Source organism: Chlorocebus sabaeus, chromosome 22, assembly GCF_047675955.1.
Source record: "Chlorocebus sabaeus isolate Y175 chromosome 22, mChlSab1.0.hap1, whole genome shotgun sequence".
NCBI classification, from domain to species: domain Eukaryota; kingdom Metazoa; phylum Chordata; class Mammalia; order Primates; family Cercopithecidae; genus Chlorocebus; species Chlorocebus sabaeus.
Window position 1 is genome coordinate 11938938 of NC_132925.1, and position 25798 is coordinate 11964735.

The 25798-nt window shown below is 38.6% G+C and overlaps 1 protein-coding gene and 1 non-coding gene across 4 annotated transcripts in view; both read left to right on the plus strand.

Annotated features, from left to right (window-relative positions):
* HTR1F (5-hydroxytryptamine receptor 1F) overlaps positions 1-25798 on the plus strand; it is a 202676-nt gene that overhangs the window by 101413 nt on the left and 75465 nt on the right. The gene's annotated exons all lie outside the window — the stretch shown is intronic.
* LOC119626073 (U6atac minor spliceosomal RNA) lies at positions 20308-20433 on the plus strand. The gene has a single exon (XR_005242266.1). It is a non-coding gene; the product is annotated as a U6atac minor spliceosomal RNA (small nuclear RNA).

A 25798-nucleotide genomic window follows, 5' to 3' on the forward strand; every position in this document is an offset into this window, starting at 1 on the left:
AATAGGAGTGGTGAGAGAGGGCATCCCTGTCTTGTGCCAGTTTTCAAAGGGAATTTTTCCAGTTTTTGCCCATTCAGTATGATATTGGCTGTGGGTTTGTCATAAATAGCTCTTATTATTTTGAGGTACGTTCCATCAATACCGAATTTATTGAGCGTTTTTAGCATGAAGGGCTGTTGAATTTTGTCAAAAGCCTTTTCTGCATCTATTGAGATAATGATGTGGTTCTTGTCTTTGGTTCTGTTTATATGCTGGATTATGTTTATTGATTTGCGAATGTTGAACCAGCCTTGCATCCCAGGGATGAAGCCCACTTGATCATGGTGGATAAGCTTTTTGATGTGCTGCTGAATCCGGTTTGCCAGTATTTTATTGAGGATTTTTGCATCGATGTTCATCAGGGATATTGGTCTAAAATTCTCTTTTTTTGTTGTGTCTCTGCCAGGCTTTGGTATCAGGATGATGTTGGCCTCATAAAATGAGTTAGGGAGGATTCCCTCTTTTTCTATTGATTGGAATAGTTTCAGAAGGAATGGTACCAGCTCCTCCTTGTACTTCTGGTAGAATTCAGCTGTGAATCCATCTGGTCCTGGACTTTTTTTGGTTGGTAGGCTATTAATTATTGCCTCAATTTCAGAGCCTACTATTGGTCTATTCAGGGATTCAACTTCTTCCTGGTTTAGTCTTGGAAGAGTGTAAGTGTCCAGGAAATTATCCATTTCTTCTAGATTTTCCAGTTTATTTGCGTAGAGGTGTTTATAGTATTCTCTGATGGTAGTTTGTATTACTGTGGGGTCGGTGGTGATATCCCCTTTATCATTTTTAATTGCGTCGATTTGATTCTTCTCTCTTTTCTTCTTTATTAGTCTTGCTAGTGGTCTGTCAATTTTGTTGATCTTTTCAAAAAACCAACTCCTGGATTCATTGATTTTTTGGAGGGTTTTTTGTGTCTCTATCTCCTTCAGTTCTGCTCTGATCTTAGTTATTTCTTGCCTTCTGCTAGCTTTCGAATGCGTTTGCTCTTGCTTCTCTAATTCTTTTAATTGCGATGTTAGAGTGTCAATTTTAGATCTTTCCTGCTTTCTCTTGTGGGCATTTAGTGCTATAAATTTCCCTCTACACACTGCTTTAAATGTGTCCCAGAGATTCTGGTATGTTGTATCTTTGTTCTCATTGGTTTCAAAGAACATCTTTATTTCTGCCTTCATTTCGTTATGTACCCAGTAGTCATTCAGGAGCAGGTTGTTCAGTTTCCATGTAGTTGAGCGGTTTTGATTGAGTTTCTTAGTCCTGAGTTCTAATTTGATTGCACTGTGGTCTGAGAGACAGTTTGTTATAATTTCTGTTCTTGTACATTTGCTGAGGAGTGCTTTACTTCCGATTACGTGGTCAATTTTGGAGTAAGTACGATGTGGTGCTGAGAAGAATGTATATTCTGTTGATTTGGGGTGGAGAGTTCTATAGATGTCTATTAGGTCTGCTTGCTGCAGAGATGAGTTCAATTCCTGGATATCCTTGTTAACTTTCTGTCTCGTTGATCTGTCTAATGTTGACAGTGGAGTGTTGAAGTCTCCCATTATTATTGTATGGGAGTCTAAGTCTCTTTGTAAGTCTCTAAGGACTTGCTTTATGAATCTGGGTGCTCCTGTATTGGGTGCATATATATTTAGGATAGTTAGCTCTTCCTGTTGAATTGATCCCTTTACCATTATGTAATGGCCTTCTTTGTCTCTTTTGATCTTCGATGGTTTAAAGTCTGTTTTATCAGAGACTAGTATTGCAACCCCCGCTTTTTTGTGTTCTCCATTTGCTTGGTAAATCTTCCTCCATCCCTTTATTTTGAGCCTATGTATGTCTCTGCGTGTGAGATGGGTCTCCTGAATACAGCAGACTGATGGATCTTGACTCTTTATCCAGTTTGCCAGTCTGTGTCTTTTAATTGGGGCATTTAGTCCATTTACATTTAAGGTTAAGATTGTTATGTGTGAACTTGATCCTGCCATTATGATATTAACTGGTTATTTTGCTCGTTAGTTGATGCCGTTTCTTCCTAGCCTTGATGGTCTTTACATTTTGGCATGTTTTTGCAATGGCTGGTACCGGTTGTTCCTTTCCATGTTTAGTGCTTCCTTCAGGGTCTCTTGTAAGGCAGGCCTAGTGGTGACAAAATCTCTAAGCATTTGCTTATCTGTAAAGGATTTTATTTCTCCTTCACTTATGAAACTTAGTTTGGCTGGATATAAAATTCTGGGTTTAAAATTCTTTTCTTTAAGAATGTTGAATATTGGCCCCCACTCTCTTCTGGCTTGAAGAGTTTCTGCCGAGAGATCTGCTGTTAGTCTGATGGGCTTCCCTTTGTGGGTAACCCGACCTTTCTCTCTGGCTGCCCTTAAGATTTTTTCCTTCATTTCAACTTTGGTGAATCTGGCAATTATGTGTCTTGGAGTTGCTCTTCTCGAGGAGTATCTTTGTGGCGTTCTCTGTATTTCCTGGATTTGAATGTTGTCCTGCCCTACTAGGTTGGGGAAGTTCTCCTGGATGATATCCTGAAGAGTGTTTTCCAACTTGGTTCCATTTTCCCCGTCACTTTCAGGCACCCCAATCAGACGTAGATTTGGTCTTTTTACATAATCCCATACTTCTTGCAGGCTTTGTTCATTTCTTTTTCTTCTTTTTTCTTTTGGTTTCTCTTCTCGCTTCATTTCATTCATTTGATCCTCCATCGCTGACATTCTTTCTTCCAGTTGATCGAGACAGTTACTGAAGCTTGTGCATTTGTCACGTATTTCTCGTGCCATGGTTTTCGTCTCTTTCATTTCGTTTGTGAGCTTCTCTGCATTAATTACTCTAGCCATCAATTCTTCCACTTTTTTTTCAAGATTTTTAGTTTCTTTGCGCTGGGTACGTAATTCCTCCTTTAGCTCTGAGAAATTTGATGGACTGAAGCCTTCTTCTCTCATCTCGTCGAAGTCATTCTCCGTCCAGCTTTGATCCATTGCTGGCGATGAGCTGCGCTCCTTTGCCAGGGGAGATGCGCTCTTATTTTTTGAATTTCCAGCTTTTCTGCCCTGCTTTTTCCCCATCTTTGTGGTTTTATCTGCCTCTGGTCTTTGATGATGGTGATGTACTGATGGGGTTTTGGTGTAGGTGTCCTTCCTGTTTGATAGCTTTCCTTCTAACAGTCAGGATCCTCAGCTGTAGGTTGTAGCTGTAGGAGATTGCTTGAGGTCCACTCCAGACCCTGTTTGCCTGGGTATCAGCAGCAGAGGCTGCAGAAGATAGAATATTTCTGAACAGCGAGTGTACCTGTCTGATTCTTGCTTTGGAATCTTCCTCTCAGGGGTGTACTCCACCCTGTGAGGTGTGGAGTGTCAGACTGCCCCTAGTGGGGGATGTCTCCCAGTTAGGCTACTCCGGGGTCAGGGACCCACTTGAGCAGGGAGTCTGTCCCTTCTCAGATCTCAACCTCCGTGTTGGGAGATCCACTGCTCTCTTCAAAGCTGTCAGACAGAGTCGTTTGCGTCTGCAGAGCTGCTGCGTTTGTTATTATTTACTGTGCCCTGTCCCCAGAGGTGGAGTCTACAGAGACAGGCAGGTTTCCTTGAGCTGCTGTGAGCTCCACCCAGTTCGAGCTTCCCAGCAGCTTTGTTTACCTACTTAAGCCTCAGCAATGGCGGGCGCCCCTCCCCCAGCCTCGCTGCTGCCTTGCCGGTAGATCACAGACTGCTGTGCTAGCAATGAGGGAGGCTCCGTGGGTGTGGGACACTCCTGGCCAGGTGTGGGATATGATCTCCTGGTGTGCCTGTCTGCTTAAAGCGCAGTATTGGGGTGGGAGTTACCCGATTTTCCAGGTGTTGTGTGTCTCAGTTCCCCTGGCTAGGAAAAGGGATTCCCTTCCCCCTTGCGCTTTCCAGGTGAGGCAATGCCTCGCCCTGCTTCAGCTCTCGCTGGTCGGGCTGCAGCAGCTGACCAGCACCGATCGTCTGGCACTCCCCAGTGAGATGAACCCAGTACCTCAGTTGAAAATGCAGAAATCGCTGGTCTTCTGTGTCGCTCGCGCTGGGAGTTGGAGACTGGAGCTGTTCCTATTCGGCCATCTTGCTCCGCCCCTCATCTTAGTTATTTCTTGCTGAAATTATTCCTATAAGAAATGTTGCCTATTTATAAGCAATTCAGAGAAATCCAAATTGTATTTTAAAAATAAATGTTTGGATATTGACAGTGTTATACGAGTTATTTTTGAGGCAAAACATTTACTTTTGTGTATGTTTTTCCTACCTAAGATACACAGTCAGTCTCTTTACAAGGAATCTATTTCCTTTTCTGTTCTGAAATTCTAACAAGATTCTGCTGTGAAGAACAAAACAGAATATATTAACATGCTCCAGGAAGTAAGCATCGACATTACATTTTCTGTGAACTAATTTTTATCTTCTATGGCCCTCTTTCAGCCTTATGAATTTTTCATTCTCAAAATTAATTTAAATAACTTAAGTAAATACCGTCCTTTGACAATGCGAGGCAAGCCAAATAATGTATCAAGGAAACTAGAACAACTTATATCCTCAGTCTCAGACACAAAGGTGACAATCCTCAGTATTTTTGTGTCATCAGCCTTGTTTATACACTGTGGTATATTTTAGGTTCACTTTTCTTTAGCCGTCATAAATACTACCAGAATTCTTGCATTAAAACAGCATTTTAGAAATTCCCACACTTCCCTATTCCTGGTAGCTAGTTTGTTCATTTTTATTTTTACTTGTCATAACATGGAAACCAGTTGAATACCTTTTAATTTACGTAGGAGTTACTTCTATATGTTTATAAACATTAAAGCTCTGTAGGAAAGCTAAATCCTTTTGTAATTTCTATATAGTAATTTTAGATAGCCTAATTATTGCATTAAGGCAGTCTATCATGGCCGGGTGAGGTGACTCAACGCCTGTAATCTGGCTATGGGAGGCTGAAGCAGGCAGATCAGCTGGGGTGAGGAGTTCGAGACCAGCCTGGCCAACATAGTGAAACCCCATTTGTACTAAAAATACAAAAAATTTAGCCAGGCATAATGGCTTGTGCCTGTAATTCCAGCTACTCGGGAGGTTGAGGCAGGAGAATTGCTGGAACCGGAGATGGAGGTTGCAGTGAGCCAAGACTGCACCACTGCACTCCAGCCTGGGTGGCAGAGCGAGATTCCTAACAAAAACCACAGTCTATCATTTATGTGTGGGGAATGCATCAATGAGTCAAATAAATAAAAACTACTATCTACATAGGCTCTACACATGTGTGAAGAAAGGCAGATAAAAACCAAAATAATTAAGTTCATTTGATAGTATTTTCAATGGGATAAGTAGTATTAATATAAAGAAAAGGAAGTAAGGAGGCAAGGGAGTAGTATGATGTTATAATTTTAAACAACACAGTCACACAGTCTCGTGGATTGAATGCCATTTAAACAAAGATCTGAAGGGGGCAATAGAAAAGATATATTGTGATATATTGGAAAGAACTTTTAAGGCAGAAGAATCAAAAAGTGCACTCCGTCTCTGTTCAGAGAATAGCACGGAGGCCCATGTCGCTGGAGCTGAGTGAAGGAAAGATTTGTCAGAAATTAATTCAGACAAGTTTGGGGGAATCAGGTATTGTAGAAACCTTTAATTTAAATAAGATGGGAAGTAATTGGAGGATCCACAGCAATGGAGGGGTATGGTCTGACTTACATTTCAGCAGGGTGACTCTGACTGCTCCGTCACTGAAGGTGGTAAGGGTGGAAGCAGGGAAAAAAAATGAGCAGAATATAACATAAGCCTGGGTGCAAGAGATAATGGGAAGTGGACTTGAGAGATTCTAGAGGTGGCAGTGAGAATTTGTTTCTGAATATATTTTAAAGTTAGAACCAATACAATTTGCTGATGGGTTAAATATATACGGCAAAAGAGAAGAAGAAGAGTTAAGGAGAGTCCCCATGGGTTTTATACTGAGCATCTGGAAGAGTTGCTACTAACCAAGATAGCAAGAGAAGCAGGTTTGGAGGAAGGAGCAGAAATTTGTTTCTGGACGTGTTACATTTGAGATGTGTATTAGACATCCATGCAGAAATTTTAAGTAGATAGTTGTGTTTATATGTATAGGATCCCCGAATAGGTAAGTTTGGAAGTCATGAGGATATATACATACATAGTAAGAAATGCCATGATAGTACACATAGAGGAGAAAGACATGCAAGGACTGGGTCTAGGATAGACGCACCAACAGAAGGAAAGAGAAAAAGCACAGTATCAAGTGTGACTTTGCAAGAGTGCAATTATTTTAGAATAACACAGTTGTTTTAGAGTACAATTATACGGCTCAATTAAACATCTGAAAAATATTGTTACTTTAGTTTGTTTTCATACCCCATCATTTGTTGAAATTATGGCAAGAAACCTTTTCCAACATCCAGGGCTTCAGGATGTGACTGTATTCGAGATAGGGGCTTTAAAGTGGTAACTAAGATAAATTGAACTCATGAGTTGGGTTCCCAAACCAGTATGACTGGCGCCCTTATCGGAAGAGGAGATTAGGACGCCATCACACAAAAGAAACACCACATGAAGAGATGAGAGAAAAACAGCCATCTGCAAGCCAAGGAGAGAGATTTTAGAAGAAATAACCATGCTGACACCTTGATCCGGGTCTTCAAGCCTACAGAAGTGAGAAAAATACACTTCTGTTGTACAAGCCACCCAATAATTAGTAGTAGCCTGAGATTTTCTAGACTTCTTAAGGGGCTTACTTCTGGCTTCAACTTTCTATTATTATTACTATTTGTAATATTAAGACAGATGTAGGGAATGAAATTAAGCTAGCTGCCTAAGTGATTATGTATTAGATATAATTGTTCCTTAAATATTAACAATTTACATATATACTCTCCAAAAATGGGGGGAAAAAAAAAAAAGGTCTCTACTTAGTATTCTATGAGAATAACTATTTCTGTAGGAGGATATCTAGTTTCCTGTATCATCTGTTTCCAGTCTGGAATGACTTTTCTAGTGACATATTTTATTTAGGCTCTGATACACTAGCTTCAAAAGTATCCAGTACTTAGGATTAAATCTAACAAAAGATCAGCATGACCTCTGTAAAATAACTGCCAAACATTACTAAGATAAAGATCTGAATATATGCAGTAATAAACCATAGTTAGAAAGCATCAATATTATAAATATATTAATTTTTATAAACCATAGAAAGCCTCAATATTATAAATATATTAATTTTTCACAAATTGATCAAAATTATTTCAGTTGAATTTAGGTGGAAATTGGAATCTAAAATTTATATATAACATACTCTTCAATACATAAAACAATAAAAATCAGACATCTTAAATGATCACATATCAAATATATAAACCTGCAGTAATTAAGATCAGTGGTGTTGTAAGGACAGGAAATTAGCACAATAGAACAAAACAGAGACCCTAAAAAGATATTCACACGGAAATAGTCACCTGATTTATAATCAACATGCCACCACTATGCAAAGGGGGAAGTTATTCTTTTCATGAATTGATCCAGAAAAATTTAATTTCACTGGGGAGAAATATGAATCTTGATTCCTACCCCAAAGGATTGGGGAAAAAAAAAGGCAATTCCAAATAAATCATAATCCTAAATGTAAAAAGACAGCAATAAAGCATCTAGGAGGTAACATACTTCATGACCTTGAGTAGGTCAAAGTTTTTTAAACAGGACAAAAAGAGGGAAAAAAAGATAAAGATGGACTTGATTACAGCTAAGAATGTCTAATAACCAAATGATTATTTAAGAATGTTAAAGTTAAGCCATAGTTACTAGATGGTTGCAATACATCTAGCTGATGAAACCCTTATATGCAGAATATATTAAAAAGTTCTAAAAATAAAAAGAAAATCCAGTTAAACACAAAATGAGGGAAAGACTTGAACCAATATTTCACAAAAAAGGATAGGCAGTAGCTAATAAGCATTTAAAAAAGGTTTACAGCCTCATTAATCCTCAGGAAAAGACCACAATGAGATATCACTGCACACCTAACAAAATACCTAAAATTTAGGAGGCTGACAATTCCAAGTGTTCGTGACAATGACAAGCAAGTGGAAATCTTACTTTGCTGATGAGAGTGTAAAAAGGTTTAAAGTCATTGGAGAGGAGAAAAGGAGGAGGTGGCACCAAGATGGCCGAATAGGAACAGCTCCAGCCTCCAGCTCCCACCGTGAGCAACACAAAAGACGGGTGATTCCTGCATTTCCAACTGCAGTACTGGGTTCATCTCCCTGGGGCATGTCAGACAGTGGGTGCAGGACAGTGGGTGCAACTCAACAAGTGAGAACTGAAGCAGGGCGAGGTATCACCTCACCCGGGAAGTACAAGGGGGAAGGGAATTCCCTTTCCTAGCCAAGGAAAACCATGACACACAACACCTGAAAAATTGGGTTACTCCCACCCTAATACTGCGCTTTATCAAGGGTCTTAGCAAACTGCACACCAGGAGATTATGCCTGGCTTGGAGGGTCCCACACCCACAGAGCCTCCCTCATTGCTAGCACAGCAGTCTGAGATCTAACTGCAAGGGGGCAGCAAGGCTGAGGGAGGGGTGCCTGCCATTGCTGAGGCTTAAGTAGGTAAACAAAGTGGCCAGGAAGCTCAAACTGGGTGGAGCCCACCACCGCTCAAGCAGGACTGCCTGCCTCTGTAGACTCCACCTCTGGGGACAGGGCATAGCCAAACAAAAGGCAGCAGAAACCTCTGCAGATGTAAATGTCCCTGTGCGACAGCTTTGAAGAGAGCAGTGGTTCTCCCAGCACGGAGGTTGAGATCTGAGAATGGACTGACTGCCTGCTCAAGTGGGTCCCTGACCCCTGAGTAGCCTAAATGGGAGACATCCCCCACTAGGTGCAGACTGACACCTCACACCTCACATGGCCGGGTACACCTCTGAGACAAACCTTCCAGAGGAATGATCAGACAGCAATATTTGCTGTTCAGCAATATTCACTCTTCTACAGCCTCTGCTGCTGATACCCAGGCAAACAGGGTCTGGAGTGGACCTCAAGCAAACTCCAACAGACCTGCAGCTGAGGGTCCTGACTGTTAGAAGGAAAAACAACAAACAGAAAGGACATCCACACCAAAACCCCATCTGTACGAGACCATCATCAAAGACCAAAGGTAGATAAAACCACGAAGATGGGAAGAAACCAGAGCAGAAAAGCTGAAAATTCTAAAAATCAGAGTAACTCTCCACCTCCAAAGGAATGCAGCTCCTTACCAGCAACGGAACAAAGCTGGATAGAGAATGACTTTGACAAGTTGAGAGAAGGCTTCAGACAATCAAATTTCTCTGAGCTAAAGGAGGAATTACAAACCCAGCACAAAGAAACTAAAAACCTTGAAAAAAGATTTGACAAATGGCTAACTAGAATAACCAATGTAGAGAAGTCCTTAAATGACCTGACAGAGATGAAAACCACGAAACAAGAACTATGTGACAGATGCACAAGCTTCAGTAAATGACTCGATCAGCTGGGAGAAAGGGTATCAGTGATTGAAGAACAATTTAATGAAATGAAGCGAGAAGAAGAGATTAGAGAAAAAAGAGTAAAAAGAAATGAACAGAGCCTCCAAGAAATATGGGACTACATGAAAAGACCAAATCTACGTCTGATTGGTGTACCTGAAACTGACGGGAAGAATGGAACCAAGTTGGAAAACACTCTGCAGGATATTATCCAGGAGAACTTCCCCAACCTAGCAAGGCAGGACAACATTCAAATTCAGGAAATACAGAGAATGCCACAAAGATACTCCTCGAGAAGAGCAACTCCAAGACACATAATTGTCAGATTCACCAAAGTTGAAATGAAGGAAAAAATCTTAAGGGCAGCCAGAGAGAAAGGTTGGGTTACTCACAAAGGGAAGCCCATCAGACTAACAGCAGATCTCTCAGCAGAAACTCTACAAGCCAGAAGAGAGTGGGGGTCAATATTCAACATTCTTAAAGCAAAGAATTTTCAAACGAGAATGTCATATCCAGCCAAACAAAATTTCATAAGTGAAGGAGGAATAAAATCCTTTACAGACAAGCAAATGCTGATTTTGTCACCACCAGGCCTGCCCTACAAGAGATCCTAAAGGAAGCACTAAACATGGAAAGGAACAACCGGCACCAGCCACTGCACAAACATGCCAAAATGTAAAGACCATTGATGCTAGGAAGAAATCACATCAACTAATGAGCAAAATGACCAGCTAACATCATAATGACATGATCAAGTTCACACATAACAGTATTAACCTTAAATGTAAATGGGCTAAATTCTCCAATTAAAAGACTTAGACTGGCAAAATGGAGAAACAGTCAAGAACCATCAGTGTGCCATATTCAGGAGACCCATCTCACATGCAGAGACACACATAGGCTCATAATAAAGGGATGGAGGAAGATCTACCAAGCAAATGGAAAACAAAAAAAGGTAGGGGTTGCAATCCTAGTTTCTGATAAAACAGACTTTAAACCAACAAAGATCAAAGAGACAAAGAAAGCCATTACATAATGGTAAATGGATCAATTCAACAAGAAGAACTAACGATCCTAAAAATATATGCACCCAATACAGGAGCACCCTGATTCATAAAGCAAGTCCTTAGAGACTTACAAAGAGACATAGACTCCCACACAATAATAATGGGAGCCTTTAGCACCCCACTGTCAACATTAGACAGATCAACGAGACAGAAAGTTAACAAGAATATCCAGAACTTGAACTCAGCTCTGCACCAAATGGACCTAATAGACATCTAAAGACCTCTCCACCTGAAATCAACAGAATATACATTCTTCTCAGCACCACATGGCACTTTTTCCAAAATTAACCACAAAGATGGAAGTAAAGCACTCTTCAGCAAATGTAAAAGAACAGAAATTGTAACAAACTGTCTGTCAGACCACAGTGCAATCAAACTAGAACTCAGGATTAAGAAACTCAATAAAAACTGCTCAACTACATGAAAACTGAACAACCTGCTCCTGAATGACTACTGGGTACATAACAAAATGAAGGCAGAAATAAAGATGTTCTTTGAAACCAATGAGAACAAAGGTACAACATACCAGAATCTCTGGGACACATTTAAAGCAGTGTGTAGAGGGAAATTTATAGCACTAAATGACAACAAGAGAAAGCAGGAAAGATGTAAAACTGACACCCTAACATCACAATTAAAAGAACTAGAGAAGCAAGAGCAAACACATTCAAAAGCTAGCAGAGGGCAAGAAACAACTAAGATCAGAGCAGAACTGAAGGAGATAGAGACACAAAAAACCCTTCAAAACAATCAATAAATCCAGGAGCTGGTTTTTTGAAAAGATCAAAAAAATTGATAGACCGCTAACAAGACTAATAAAGAAGAAAAAAGACTCAAATAGATGCAATAAAAAATGATAAAGGGGATATCACCACCGACCCCATCAGAGAATACAAACTACCATCAGAGAATACTATAAACACCTCTACGCAAATAAACTAGAAAACCTAGAAGAAATGGATAAATTCCCAGACACATACAATCTCCCAAGACTAAACCAGGAAGAAGTTGAATCCCTGAATAGACCAATAACAGGCTCTGAAATTGAGGCAATAATTAACAGCCTACCAACCAAAAAAAGTCTAGGACCAGTCGGATTCACAGCCAAATTCTACCAGAGGTACAAAGAGGAGCTGGTACCATTCCTTCTGAAATTATTCCAATCAATAGAAAAAGAGGGAATCCTCCCTAACTCATTTTATGAGGCCAACATCATCTGGATACCAAAGCCTAGCAGAGACACAACAAAAAAAGAGAATTTTAGACCAATATCCCTGAGGAATATCGATGCAAAAATCCTTAATAAAATACTGGCAAACCGAATCCAGCAGCACATCAAAAAGCTTATCCACCACGATCAAGTGGGCTTCATCCCTGGGATGCATGGATGGTTCAACATATGCAAAACAATAAACGTAATTCAGCATATAAACAGAACTAAAGACAAAAACCACATGCAGAAAAGGCCTTCGACAGAATTCAACACCCCTTCATGCTAAACACTCCCAATAAATTCAGTATTGTTGGACCATATCTCAAAATAATAACAGCTATTCATGACAAACTCACAGCCAATATCATACTGAATGGGCAAAAACTGGAAGCATTCCCCTTGAAAACTGGCACAAGACTGGGATACCCTCTCTCACCACTCCTATTCAACATTGTGTTGGAAGTTCTGGCCAGGGCAATCAGGCAAGAGAAAGAAATAAAGGGTACTCAATTAGGAAAAGAGGAAGTCAAATTGTCCCTGTTTGCAGATGACATGATTGTATATTTAGAAAACCCCATCATCTCAGCCCAAAATCTCCTTAAGCTGATAAGCAACTTCATCAGAGTCTCAGGATACAAAATCAATGTGAAAAAATCACTAGCAGTCTTATACACCAATAACAGACAAACAGAGAGTCAAATCATGAGTGAACTCCCATTCACAATTGCTTCAGAGAGAATAAAATACCTAGGAATCCAACTTACAAGGGATGTGAAGGACCTCTTCAAGGAGAACTAAAAACTACTGCTCAATGAAATAGAAGAGGACACAAATAAATGGAAGAACATTCCATGGTCATGAATAGGAAGAATCAATATTGTGAAAATGGCCATACTGCCCAAGGTAATTTATAGATTCAGTGCAATCCCCCATTAAGCTACCAATGACTTTCTTCACAGATTTGGAAAAACACTACTTTAAAGTTCATATGGAACCACAAAAGAGCTTGCATTGCCAAGACAATCCTAAGCCAAAAGAACAAAGCTGGAGGCATCACACTACCTGACTTCAAACTATACTATAGGGCTACAGTAACCAAAACATCATGGTGCTGGTACCAAAACAAATATACAGACCAGTGGAACAGAAGAGAGCCCTCAGAAGTAATACCACACATCTACAACCATCTGATGCACAAACCTGACAAAAACAAGAAATGGGGAAAGGATTCCCTATTTAATAAATGGTGCTGGGAAAACTGGCTAGCCATATGTAGAAAGCTAAAACTGGATCCCTTCCTTTCACCTTATACAAAAATCCATTCAAGATGGATTAGAGACTTAAATGTTAGACCTAAAACCATAAAAACCCTAGAAGAAAACCTAGGCAATACCATTCAGGACATAGGCATGGGCAAGGACTTCATGTCTAAAACACCAAAAGCAATGGCAACAGAAGCCAAAATTGACAAATGGGATCTAATTAAACTAAAGAGCTTCTGCACAGCAAAAGAAACTACCGTCAGAGTGAACAGGCAACCTACAGAATGTGAGAAAATTTTTTCAATCTACTCATCTGACAAAGGGCTAATATCCAGCACCTACAAAGAACTCAAACAAATTTACAAGAAAAAAACAACCCCATCAAAAAGTGGGCAAAGGATATGAACAGACACTTCTCAAAAGAAGACATTTATGCAGCCAACAGACACATGCAAAAATGCTCATCATCACTAGCCATCAGAGAAATGCAAATCAAAACCACAAGGAGATACCATTTCACACCAGTTAGAATGGCAATCATTAAAAAGTCAGAAAACAACAGGTGGAGGATGTGGAGAAATAGGAACACCTTTACACTGTTGGTGGAAGGGTAAACTAGTTCAACTATTGTGGAAGACAGTGTGGTGATTCCTCAAAGATCTAGAACTAGAAATACCATTTGACCCAGCTAGCCATCCCATTACTGGGTATATACCCAAAGGATTATAAGGCATGCTGCTCTAAAGACACATGCACATGTATGTTTATTGCAGCACTATTCACAATAGCAAACACTTGGAACGAACCCAAATGTCTATCAATGACAGACTGGATTAAGAAAATGTGGCACATATACATCATGGAATACTATGCAGCCATAAAAAATGATGAGTTCATATCCTTTGTAGGGACATGGATGCAGCTGGAAGCCACCATTCTCAGCAAACTATTGCAAGAACAGAAAACCAAACACTGCATGTTCTCACTCATAGGTGGGAACTGAACAATGAGAACACTTGGACACAGGAAGGGTAACATCACACACCAGGGCCTGTTGTGGGGTCGGGGTAGCGGGGAGGGATAGCATTAGGAGATATACCTAATGTAAATGACGAGTTAATGGGTACAGCACACCAACATGGCACATGTATACCTATGTAACAAACCTGCATGTTGTGCACATGTACCCTAGAACATAAAGTGTAATTAAAAAAAAAGAGAGAGAGAGAGAGAGAGAAAAGAGATGAGAAGTGTGGACTGGCAATTAGCAAGAATACCAGGAGGCAAAAATGTAACACCAGCAAAAAGGCATCCACTCCAGCTATTCAATGCATGGCATGGTGGATACAATGCAGATTCTGAATCTCTGTTCACTGCTTCCTGGCTGAGTGAACCCAGGTAAGTCACTTAAAACAAATTTTTGTTGGAAAACTGTTTAGCAGTATCTGCTAATTGGGACACTCAATACTCTTTCATTAAGCAATTTCATTGCTTTCTATTTACTCAACAGAAATGTGTACATATATATATATTCTCCAAAAGAAAAGTAGAAGGCGGCTCCTAGCAGCATTATTTTTAATGAAGCAAAAACTGAAAACAACCGAAGTGTCCATCAGTAATAAAACGAATAAATGAACTGTGGTATAGTCATACCATACAATACTGCACAGCAAGAAGAAGCACTACTATTGCATGCAACAATATGAAACTCACTATCACAATGTTGAGCAAAAGAAGCCAAGTGCAATAGAATGTATACACATTATACCACATTATTCCATGTTTCAAATACCAGTAAGCTAATCTAGATTGATGGAACTTAATATAGTGGTTACATTTTGTGGAGGCTGGAGTGATGTTTTGGAGAACACATAGGGATACTTATTATTTTGACTGCTTATAGTGTCCTACAGCCTGATCTGAGGGGTGGCTTATAATATTTTTCCTTCATAAAAATTCATAAAAGCTGTGCAGTGATGAATTATGTATTCTTCAATATAGTTTTGTTTCAATAAAAGTGTTTGTCCAGGCCTGGTATGATGGCTCACACCTATTACTCCAGCTACTTGGGAGGCTGAGTTGGGAGGATAGCTTGAGGCCAGGAGTTTGAAACCAGCCTGAGCAACATAGCAAAACCCCATCTCTTAAAAAAAAATTAAAAATTAGTTGAACTTGGTGATATATGTCTGTAGTCCCAGCTACTCAGAAGGCTGACGCTGGAGGATTTCTTGAGCCCAGGAGTTCAAGGCTGCAGTGAGCTATGATCACGCCAGTGCCACTCTAGCTTGGGCAACAGAGTGAGAACCCCCCTCAAAAAAAAATTGTCTAAAAAAAATCACCAAGAAAAGGAAATTGGTGCCATTTATATTAATTGTTGGCTTAGACTCAACCAAATTCTCTACTCAAAACCTGACTTTTTTCACTGACATTTTCATTGCCCCTTAATTTTTAAAACATGTACATTTTCTTTTTCATGAGTATATAGGTTGGTTAGTAGTAACAGAAACTTTGTGCAGTCTACACAAAGACATAATTGCCATCATAACAAATTGTAGAAAGTCAGGATGCCCCCTTTGACAATACTGTCACTGAAACATATTTTTTGAAATGAATTTCTTCTAAAGAATGTTATTACAATTTGTCTCTGTTTTGTGTGAATGTGAGAGCAATGTAAATTCCATTCAAGGAGGACTCAAAGGTGTAACCTTTTCTAAAGACTTTATTTAGCAAAAAATAAATAATAATAATAAATGGAAACCATCATTCTAATCTTTCTTCGGAGAAATTGGCCCAAAGACAGCATTTTTTAAAGCTTTGAAGTAGAATGTTTGAAGACTAAAATGTGGTGCCTATGAATGCACATTTGGGTGATAACTGCAAGGAAACACAGAGATATGATATGGACTTAAGTCAAGACAATGATTCCTGTTGGAGGAAAAATGAAGGCAACTGGGATCAGGAAAAAAGGAGGACTTTGGGATGGCTGGCGAGGTTCAATTTCTTGACCTGGATGATTGTTACAAGAACATTCACCTTATAAGGATTAATTGAACTATACATTATTGTGTTGTGCTTTATTTTACAGTAAAAGAAAAAAGAACATAAAATGCTAAATTGTCACTTGGGAAAAAAAGCATTCCAATATATAATTCAGGGTAAAACTACCAAAGGTTAAGGCTGTAGAGTAACTTTTGAAATTTGGTCTTCTGAAACTAACTTTAATTGAAGTTTTTTATGTATAAGGCCTTATGTGAAAGTTGCCTGCCTTTCTTTATCTGTATTGAAACTGTATGCATTGTAAAAAGCAAGCACTTTCAGGAAACTAGAAATAATATGATTGAAAAAGTCATTATATGATTATTATGATAAATATTTCCATAATTCCTATAGAGCAAAGAAAGAGAATTTTATAGTGTTTTCTCACATTCAATTTTGAAATAAAAATCTTTTCTTGTTGACAGTCTCCTGATAAATAATACTGCCTACCAAACTGAACTATAATTAATGAAGAATTCTTTTGACTTTTTTCTTTCTTTTTCTTTATTTCAATAGGCTTTTGGGAACAGGTGGTATTCGGTTACATGAATAAGTTCTTTAGTGGTGATTTCTGGTATTTCGGCACACCCATCAACCAAGCAGGGTACACCGTACCCAATGTATAGCCTTTTATTCCTCACCCCCCTCTCACCCACTCCCCCAGGTCTCCAAAGTCCATTGTATCATTCTTATGGCTTTGCATCCTCATAGCTTAGCTCCCACTTGTAAGTGAGAACATATGATGTTTGGGTTTTCATTCCTGAGTTACTTCACTTAGACTAATGGTCTCCAGTTCCATCCAGGTTGCTGCAAATGCCATTATTTTGTTACTTCTTATGGCTGAGTAGTATTCCACGGTGTATATATATACCACAATTTCTTTAGCCACTTGTTGACTGATGGGCATTTGGGCTGCTTCCATATTTTTGCAATTGCCAGTTGTGCCGCTATAAACATGTGTGTGCAAGTATCTTTTTTATATAATGACTTTTTTTCCTCTGGGTAGATACCTATGAGTGGGATTGCTGGGTCAAATGGTAGTCCTATTTTGGGGTCTTTAAGGAATCTCCACACTGTTTTTCATAGTGGTTGTACTAGTTTACATTCCCACCAACATGAAAAGTGTTTCTTTTTTACCACATCTATGCCAACATCTATTTTTTTTTTTTTTATTGGTCATTCTTGCAAAAGTAAGGTGGTATTGCATTGTGGTTTTGATTTGTATTTCCCTGATAATTAGTGATGTCGAGTGTTTTTTCATGTTCTTTGGCCATTTGTATATCTTCTTTTGAGAATTGTCTATTCACGTCCTTAGCCCGCTTTTTGATGGGATTGTTTGTTTTTTCCTTGCTGATTTTTTTGAGTTCCTTGTGGATTCTGGATATTAGTCCTTTGTTGGTTGTATGTTTAAACACACCAAAAAATATGAAATCAACATAGCTATGTTTTCATAATTAAAAGATTAAAATGTTGTTTTGTCTAAAACAAAATTGATTTGAAAAATCATGTTCAGGCATAGAAAATTCATGAGATGTTCAAAAGGTAAAAGTCATCATAGTCCCCATTTATCCTAGAAATATTCACACATATCCACCATGAGACAGACTCTTGTTTAAAGGTATACAGGAAAGTCGTTGCTCTCAAGAACCTACAGTTTAAAGGAATAAAGTAAATATTACTTAAATAGATTGGAGGCAATAGAGTAAAACAAAATCATAATACTAGAATTAAATATAGGTAAGTAATAACATGGTTTCTGAATAGAGAAGTACCTTCTCAAGATGAAAGCAATGGAATAGCAAAGAAAGAATAATTTTTGATAAAGTTTTTAACCAAAATAAAGAGCCATCAGTAGAGTGCTTATACGTTGGAGTACAAATTAGTATAAGTTTGTGTCTGGAAACAATTTGAAAGTATGTGTTGAAATTATTCTTTTAAATTTATGTTCTTATAAATTTGAACTCATATTGCCATTTCAAGTCATCTATCCTAAGAAAATAATCCGGATTTGGAGAAATACTTTTTCAAATCTTTCCAGAAGTGTTATACCAACACATATAGAACATAAAAGTATAATTGGCAACCTATCTATTGAGAAGTTTCCCATCAGAGATTTTATTCAATTTGATATTTGAAATATTGCCTTATGTTATTATTAATCTGTCATAGGAGATTCTGATACAGTGATACTTTATGTAGAACAGTTCAATAAATACCACGTAAGAAAACAAAAGGAGTAGATTGATATCTCTTACATTAAAAACCAGTGAATTTCTATTTTGTGGAAAATAACCATATTGCTAAGTTATTATTATGAAATGTGTGTGCAGCTAGCTAGAGTCAGCTGGTCAGGAAAGTCTTCTCAGTACCTTATTCCCAGAGATTCTGACGTGTTTTCTTAAATATATTCTGTTAAATGTTTCCCAGTTGGGATGAATGTCACTGTGGTATTTTTAATCATAGTAATATAATTAGTTTCCAAGAACTATCTGGTAACCTAAATGTATTTGGAGATTATAATGTAGTTTCTGTATTTTGAATAAAATTCTATTTAGAGAAAGAACTTTAGAAATATTTAGAGTCATGTCCATTTCCCCTTTTTAAATCTGGCACCCTGCGTTCTAACTTCAATAGGTTTCATCAGAACCGCACTTAGCAGATGCTCAATCAGTGTCTACAAAATGAATGGATGAATAAACTTGTGTGGGTGTTTGTGAATCTTTAAGATTTAGTGCTCATCTGTTTCTTAAACAAAGAGACTTGTTATTTCTCAGTTAAAGTGTTTTCACCTGCCGAAGAGAGATTAATCTTGTAGAAATTCTCATCTGGCAATGGTTTATTTTGTTCTTTTTTTAGAGGAAAACCTTCCTAAAGAAATTAATTTAACAAAAGATAAAAACGTATTTGTGCATTGAAAGTGTTTGCACAGGTTATTTTATGTTTTAGTAGAGTAGTAGATATAATTAATGTTCTTAAATATCCCGATCTTTCCTACTTCTGTGTATGAGGAAGCCTATACTGCTTCCTTTCTTGGAGTTAGTCATGGTCATGTAACTAATTCTAGCAAATGAGATGTGAGGGAATATGTGAGTCACCAGTGGTAAATACCAGTGCCCAACTCTCTAACCCATTCTTCCCCTGCAGTGCAAAGGAGATAGCATAGGGTGTGGAGTGACTATATGGAAAAGAATCCCCAGTCAAATCATGCTGAACATGTATAGTGAGCAAGAAATAAGTTGTATTGCTTTGAGCTACTGAAATGCTGGTGGTTTACAGTGTAACCTAGCCAATGTGCTTCAGTATACCTCTGGTCAGTATCTAATTACAAAATCTTTCTTCATGACCACACATACTTCCATTAACGGCCAAAAAAGTCAACTCATTAAGTGCTCACGATATGCTTCCTCTGCTTAATATAAAAGCAGAACAACTCACTGATGTGCATTGAAAAGACAGTGCATCAAATCAGTTTCCCATTCTCTTTCCCTTTAGAAGCCTACTAGTGACAAACACTTTGTAAAATTCAAGAGGCTTGGAGATGCAAAATCAGTTTTATCAGAAAGAATAAGTTCAGCTGCATAAAACAGAAATAAAAAATAAGATTTTCTAAACCATGATAGAAGCTTATTTTTTCTTTTATGTAAAGAAGCTAAGCTTCAAACCTAGGTCTAAACTGACAGCGCCACAATGTCTTCAGAAATCCAGGCTCCTACCTTTCTGCTATAGTCCTCCATTCATGACTTTATTTTCAAGGTCTCTCAGTTGGTCTAAGAACTGCTGATGCTCCAACCATTACACTGGCATGAAGGTCTTCAGCGGGAGAAAGAGGAAAATGACAAAAGAGTATACTATCCAGCTTTCTGGATAAGCATACCCCATGGTCTTTTATTCTTCTTATTATTTGATTAATACATATTAACTGATTAACAGATGAATCTATTCTTAATACAAACTAACTACAATCTGTACCATACTTCCTGCCAAAATTCTATCCTATGTTATCTATAATAATTTTCTATATTATATATTCTTTTAGCTGTTTAAATATCTAAACATATCCCTTCTTATTCTTCATATACATATTGAAATTACTCTCCTAAGTATACATTCTCTCTTTTCTTGATAAATTTAAGGAAGCTTTTTATCCCAAATTATTTGGCACCAATTACAACTTGAAACTTGTCCTGTGTTGTGTGAAAGGAGAAAAGGTTATCACACTCCTTGACAAGGATGGAAGAGGCCCTCAGGCATGACAAGACATATATGGTTAAGACATTGCCACCTATTTTGTGGCATCTAACCATCATTTTTTTCACACTTGAAACCAACAAAGATCAAAAAAGACAAAGGAGGGCATTACATAATAGTAAAGGGTTCAATTCAACAAGGAGACCTAACTATCATAAATATATATGCACCCAACACAGAGGCACCCAGATTCCTAAAGCAAGTTCTTAGAGATCTACAAAGAGACTTAGACTCCCGCACAATAATATTGGGAGACTTCAACACTTCACTGACACTATTAGACAGATCATTGAGGCAGAAAACTAACAGAGATATTTTGAACCTAAACTCAACATTGGACCAAATGGATCTTACCTGCACCTAAAAACAACAGAATATAAATTCTTCCCATCACTACATGGCCCATACTCTAAAATTGAACACACAATCAGACATAAAACAATCCTCAGCGAATTCAACGGAACAGAAATCATGCTAAACATACGCTTGGGCTGCAGAGCAATCAAAATAGAAATCAATACTTTAAAAATTGCTTAAAACCATCCAAATACATGGAAATTAAACAACCTGCTCCTCAGTGACTTTTGAGTAAATAATGAAATTAAGGCAGAAATCAAGTTCTTTGAAACTAATGAGAACAAAGATACAACATACCAGAATCTCTGGGACACAGCTAAGGCAATATTAAGATGGAAATTTATAGCACTAAATGCCTACATCAAAAAAGTTAGAATAATCTCAAATTAACAACTTAAGATCACAACTAAAAGAACTAGAGAAGCAAAAGCAAACCAAAAAGCTAGCAGAAGACAAGAAAAAAACAAAATCAGAGCTTAATCGAAAGAGATCAAGACATGAAAAAACACTCAAAAGATCCACAAATTTAGGAGTTTGTTTTCTAAAACAAATAACAAGATAGGCCACTGCTAGACTAATAAAGAAGAAAAAAGAGAAAATCCAAATAAATAGAATTAGAAATGGCAAAGGGGATGTTACCACTGACCACACAGAAATACAACCAACCATTAGAGGCTACTATGAACACCTCTGTGCACACAATCTAGAAAACCTAGAAGAGATGGATAAATTCCTGGACACATATACCCTCCCAAGACAGAACCAAAAAGAAATTGATTCCCTGAATAGACAATTAACAAGCTCCAAAACTGAATAAGTAATAAATAGCCTATCAGGACCAGACAGGTTCACAGCAGAACTGCACCAGTTGTACAAATAGCTGGTTAACATTTCTACCAAAACTATTTCAGAAAATTGAGAAGGGATATGAAGCCAGCATTATCCTAACACCAAAATGTGGCAGAGACACAACAAAAAAGGCCAATATCCTTGATGAATATCGATGCAAAAATCCTCAATAAAATATTCACAAACTGCATCCAACAGCACATCAAAAAGCTAATCCACCACAATCAAGTAGGCTTTATCCCTGGAATGCAAGATTTGTTCAACATAAACAAATCAGTAAATATGATTAACCACATAAACAGAATTAAAGATAAAAACTGTGATTGTCTCTCAGTAGATGCAGAAAAGACTTTTGATAAAATTCAATTTCCTTTCATGTTAAAAACCCTCAATAAACTGGGTATCGAAGAAATATACCTCAAAATAATAAGAGCCATCTATAACAAACTGACAGTCAACATTATACTAAATGGGCAAAAGCTGGAAGCATTCCGCTTGAAAATCAGCATAACAAGAATGTCCTCTTTCACAACTCCTATTGAACATATTATTGTAAGTCCTGACCAGAGCAATCAGGCAAGAGAAAGAATAAAGGGCATCCAAATAGGAAGAGAGGACGTCAAACTATCCCTGTTTGCAGATGACATGATTCTATAGCTAGAAAACCTCATAGTTTAAGCACAAAAGCTCCTTGAGCTAATTTTAAAAGAAAAAAAAAAAAAAAAAAAAACAACTTTGCAAAGTTTCAGGATAAAAAATTAATGTGCAGAAATCACTAGTATTGTTATAAACCAACAACAGCCAAGATGAAAATCAAATCAGGAGGGCAGTCCCATTCACAATTGTTAAAAAAAGAATAAAATACCCAAGAATACAGCTAACCATGGAGGGGAAAGATCTCTACAAGTAGAACTTCAAAACACTGCTCAAAGAAATCGGAGATGATACAAACAAATGGAAAAACATTCAATGTTCATGGATAGAAAGAACCAATATCATTAAACTGGCCATACTGATCAAAGCAATTTACAGATTCAATGCTATTCCTGTCAAACCACCAATGACGTTCTTCACAGAACTAGAAAAATAAACTATTTAAAAGTTCATATAAAGTTTAAAAAAAAAAAGAGTCTGAATAGCCCAGGCAATCCTAAGCAAAAAAAAAAAAAAAAGCAGGAAGCATCATGCTACTAAACTTCAAGCTACACTACAGGGCTACAGTAACCAAAACAGCATGGTGCTAGTACAAACACAGACACATAGAACAATGGAACAGAGTGGAGAGCCGAGAAATAAGGCTGCACACCTACAATGATCTGATCTTTGACAAAGCTGACAAAAACGAGCAATGAGGAAAGGACTCCCTATTCAATAAATTGTGGTGGGGTAACTGGCTAGTCATACGCAGAAAATTGAAATTGGACCCCTTCCTTATGCCACATAAAAAAATCAACCCAAGATGGATTGAAGACTTAAATGTAAAACCCAAAACTATAAAACTCCTGGAAGACAAGCTAGGCAATATGATTCAGGACAGATAAATAGGCAAACATTTTATGATGAAGACCTCAAAACAACTGCAACAAAAGCAAAAACTGACAAATGGAGCCTAATTAAACTTAAGAGCTTCCACACAACAAAAGAAACTACTAACAGACTGAAGAGACAATCTACAGAATGGAAGAAAATTTTTGCAAACCATGCATCTGACGAAGGTCTAATATTAAGCATCAATAAGGAACCTAAAATACTTTACAAGAAAAAAAAAAAAACCATTAAAAAGGGGACAAAGGTCATGAACAGACACCTTTCAAAAGAAGACATACATGTGGCCAACAGTGATACCAAAAAAAGCTCAACATCACTAGTCATTACAGAAAACGCAAATCAAAACCACCATGAGAGACCCAGTAACAACAGTCAGAATGGCTATTAATAAAAAGTAAAAAAAAATAACAGATGCTGGTGAGGTTGCAGAGAAAAAGGAGCACTTATACACTGTTGGTGGGAGTGTAAAGTAGTTCAACCATTGTGAAAGACCGTGTGGCAATTCCTCAAGGACCTAAAAATAGAAATACCATTTGACCCAGCAATCCCATTACTGGATATATACCCAAAGAAATATAAATTGTTCCGTTATAAAGACACATGTATGCATACGTTCATTGCATACCACTATTCACAATAGCAAAAAAAAAAAAAAAAAAAAAAAAATGGAATCAACCTAAGTGTCCATCAATGGCAGATTGGATAAAATAAATGTGGTACAAAAAATACACCATGGAATACTATGCAGCCATACAAAAGAATGAGATCATGTCCTTTGCAGCAACATGGATAAAGTTGGAGACCATTATTAGGAAACTAACACAGGAACAGAAAACAAAATATCACAGGGATCATGGCAGACAGGAGCCAGGACTAGATTGCAGCTCCGACTTGGACGGACAGAGCAGCATGTGGAGGCTCCCATCATGAATTTTTGCTCTAGAACGACTGAAGGAATAAATCAGGAAACCTGAGAAGATCCGCAGACCCCCTGAAGGAAGTGGATGGCTCCTGCGGAACCCGGCAGACACCCCAAATACTGTGATGCCCAAACTGTGGAAGTGGGAAAGGGAGATCGTCCAGGAAGCTGAAGGCCTAGATTACAAGAGAAGATTTTGACCTTACCTGGAGCTCAGTCAATTTAGAGAGCCCAGCATCATACAGGGGCAGAGGAGGCAGCAGGAAAACCCCTGGAAGCTTGCTGGGTCCCTTACCAAGCCGTTTTTGCCTGACCTCACAGAGGACCTTCAGGAGGGCGGCCAGAAGCACTGGGAAAAGGCCACAGGGAGAAGGAGATCTCCAGCTGAATTTTATAACAATTTGAACTGATCGAGAAGCCTCCTGGCCAGAACTCGGCAGATGCCATTAATCTGATATGCAGATTCCATGGGCAGGGGAAGAATCAAAGCCTTTTTCTTTCACAGCTGAGGTGGGCATTCTGGGGCAAGTTCTCAAGCCCTGCTCACCCACGGCCCAGAAACACACTCGGTGCTGTTAGAGAGGGCACGGTGCAGGTCAGACCAGCCTTTCAGATTGTGTGAGAGACAGGTGAGGCCTGTAACTGCCAGTTTTCCCCCACTTCCCTGACAACCTGCAGGACTCAGCAGAGCAGCCATAATTCTCCTAGGTACACCATTCCAGTGACTCGGGAACCTCACCCCCATCCTCCACAGCAGTCCCAGCAAGAATGTCCAAAGACAGTCTAAGCTTAAACACACCTACCCCTGCCCCCACCTGATGGGCCTTCCCTACCCACCCTGGTAGCTGAAGACAAGGGGCATATACCCTTGGGAGTTCTAGGGCCCCGCCCACCACCGGTTCCTCCCCATGCTGCCACAGCTGATGCTCTACGGTAAGCAGCACCCCCTGGCAGGAGGCCAGCCAGCACAAAAACAGAACATTAAACCACCTAAGCTAAGAACCCTCGCAGAATCTATTTCACCTCCCTGCTACCTCCACCAGAACAGGTGCTGGTATCCAGGGCTGAGAGATCCAAGGATGGTTCACATCACAGGACTCTGCTATGCAGACAACCAACCCCCAGTACCAGCCCAGAGCCAGGTAAATTTGGTGGGTGGCTAGACCGAGAAGAGAGACAACAATCACTGCAGCTCAGCTCTCAGGAAGCCACACCCATAGGAAAAGGGAGAGAGTACTACATCAAGGGAACATACTGTGGGACAAAAGAACCTCAACAATAGCCTTCAGGCCTAGACCTCCCCTCCGACAAGCTTACCTAAAGGAGAAGGAACCAGAAAACTAGCTCTGGTAATATAACAAAACAAGGTTCTATAACACCCCTCCAAAAAATCACACTAGCTCACCAGCAGTAAATCCAAACCAGGAAGAAATCCGATTTACCTAAAAAAGAATTCAGGAGGTTAGTTATTAAGCTAATCAAGGAAGCACCAGAGAAAGGTGAAGTGCAATGCAAGGAAACTCAAAAAAAAAAAAAAAAAAAAAAAAGGATACAAGAAGTGAAGGGAGAAATACTCAAATAAATAGGGAACATAAAGAAAAAACAATCAAAACTTCAGGAAACATTGGACATGCTTATAGAAACGCAAAATGCTCTGGAAAGTCTCACCAGTAAGATTGAACAAATAGAAGAAAGAAATTCAGAGCTCAAAGAAAAGGTCTTTGAATTAACCCAATCCAACAAGGACAAAGAAAAA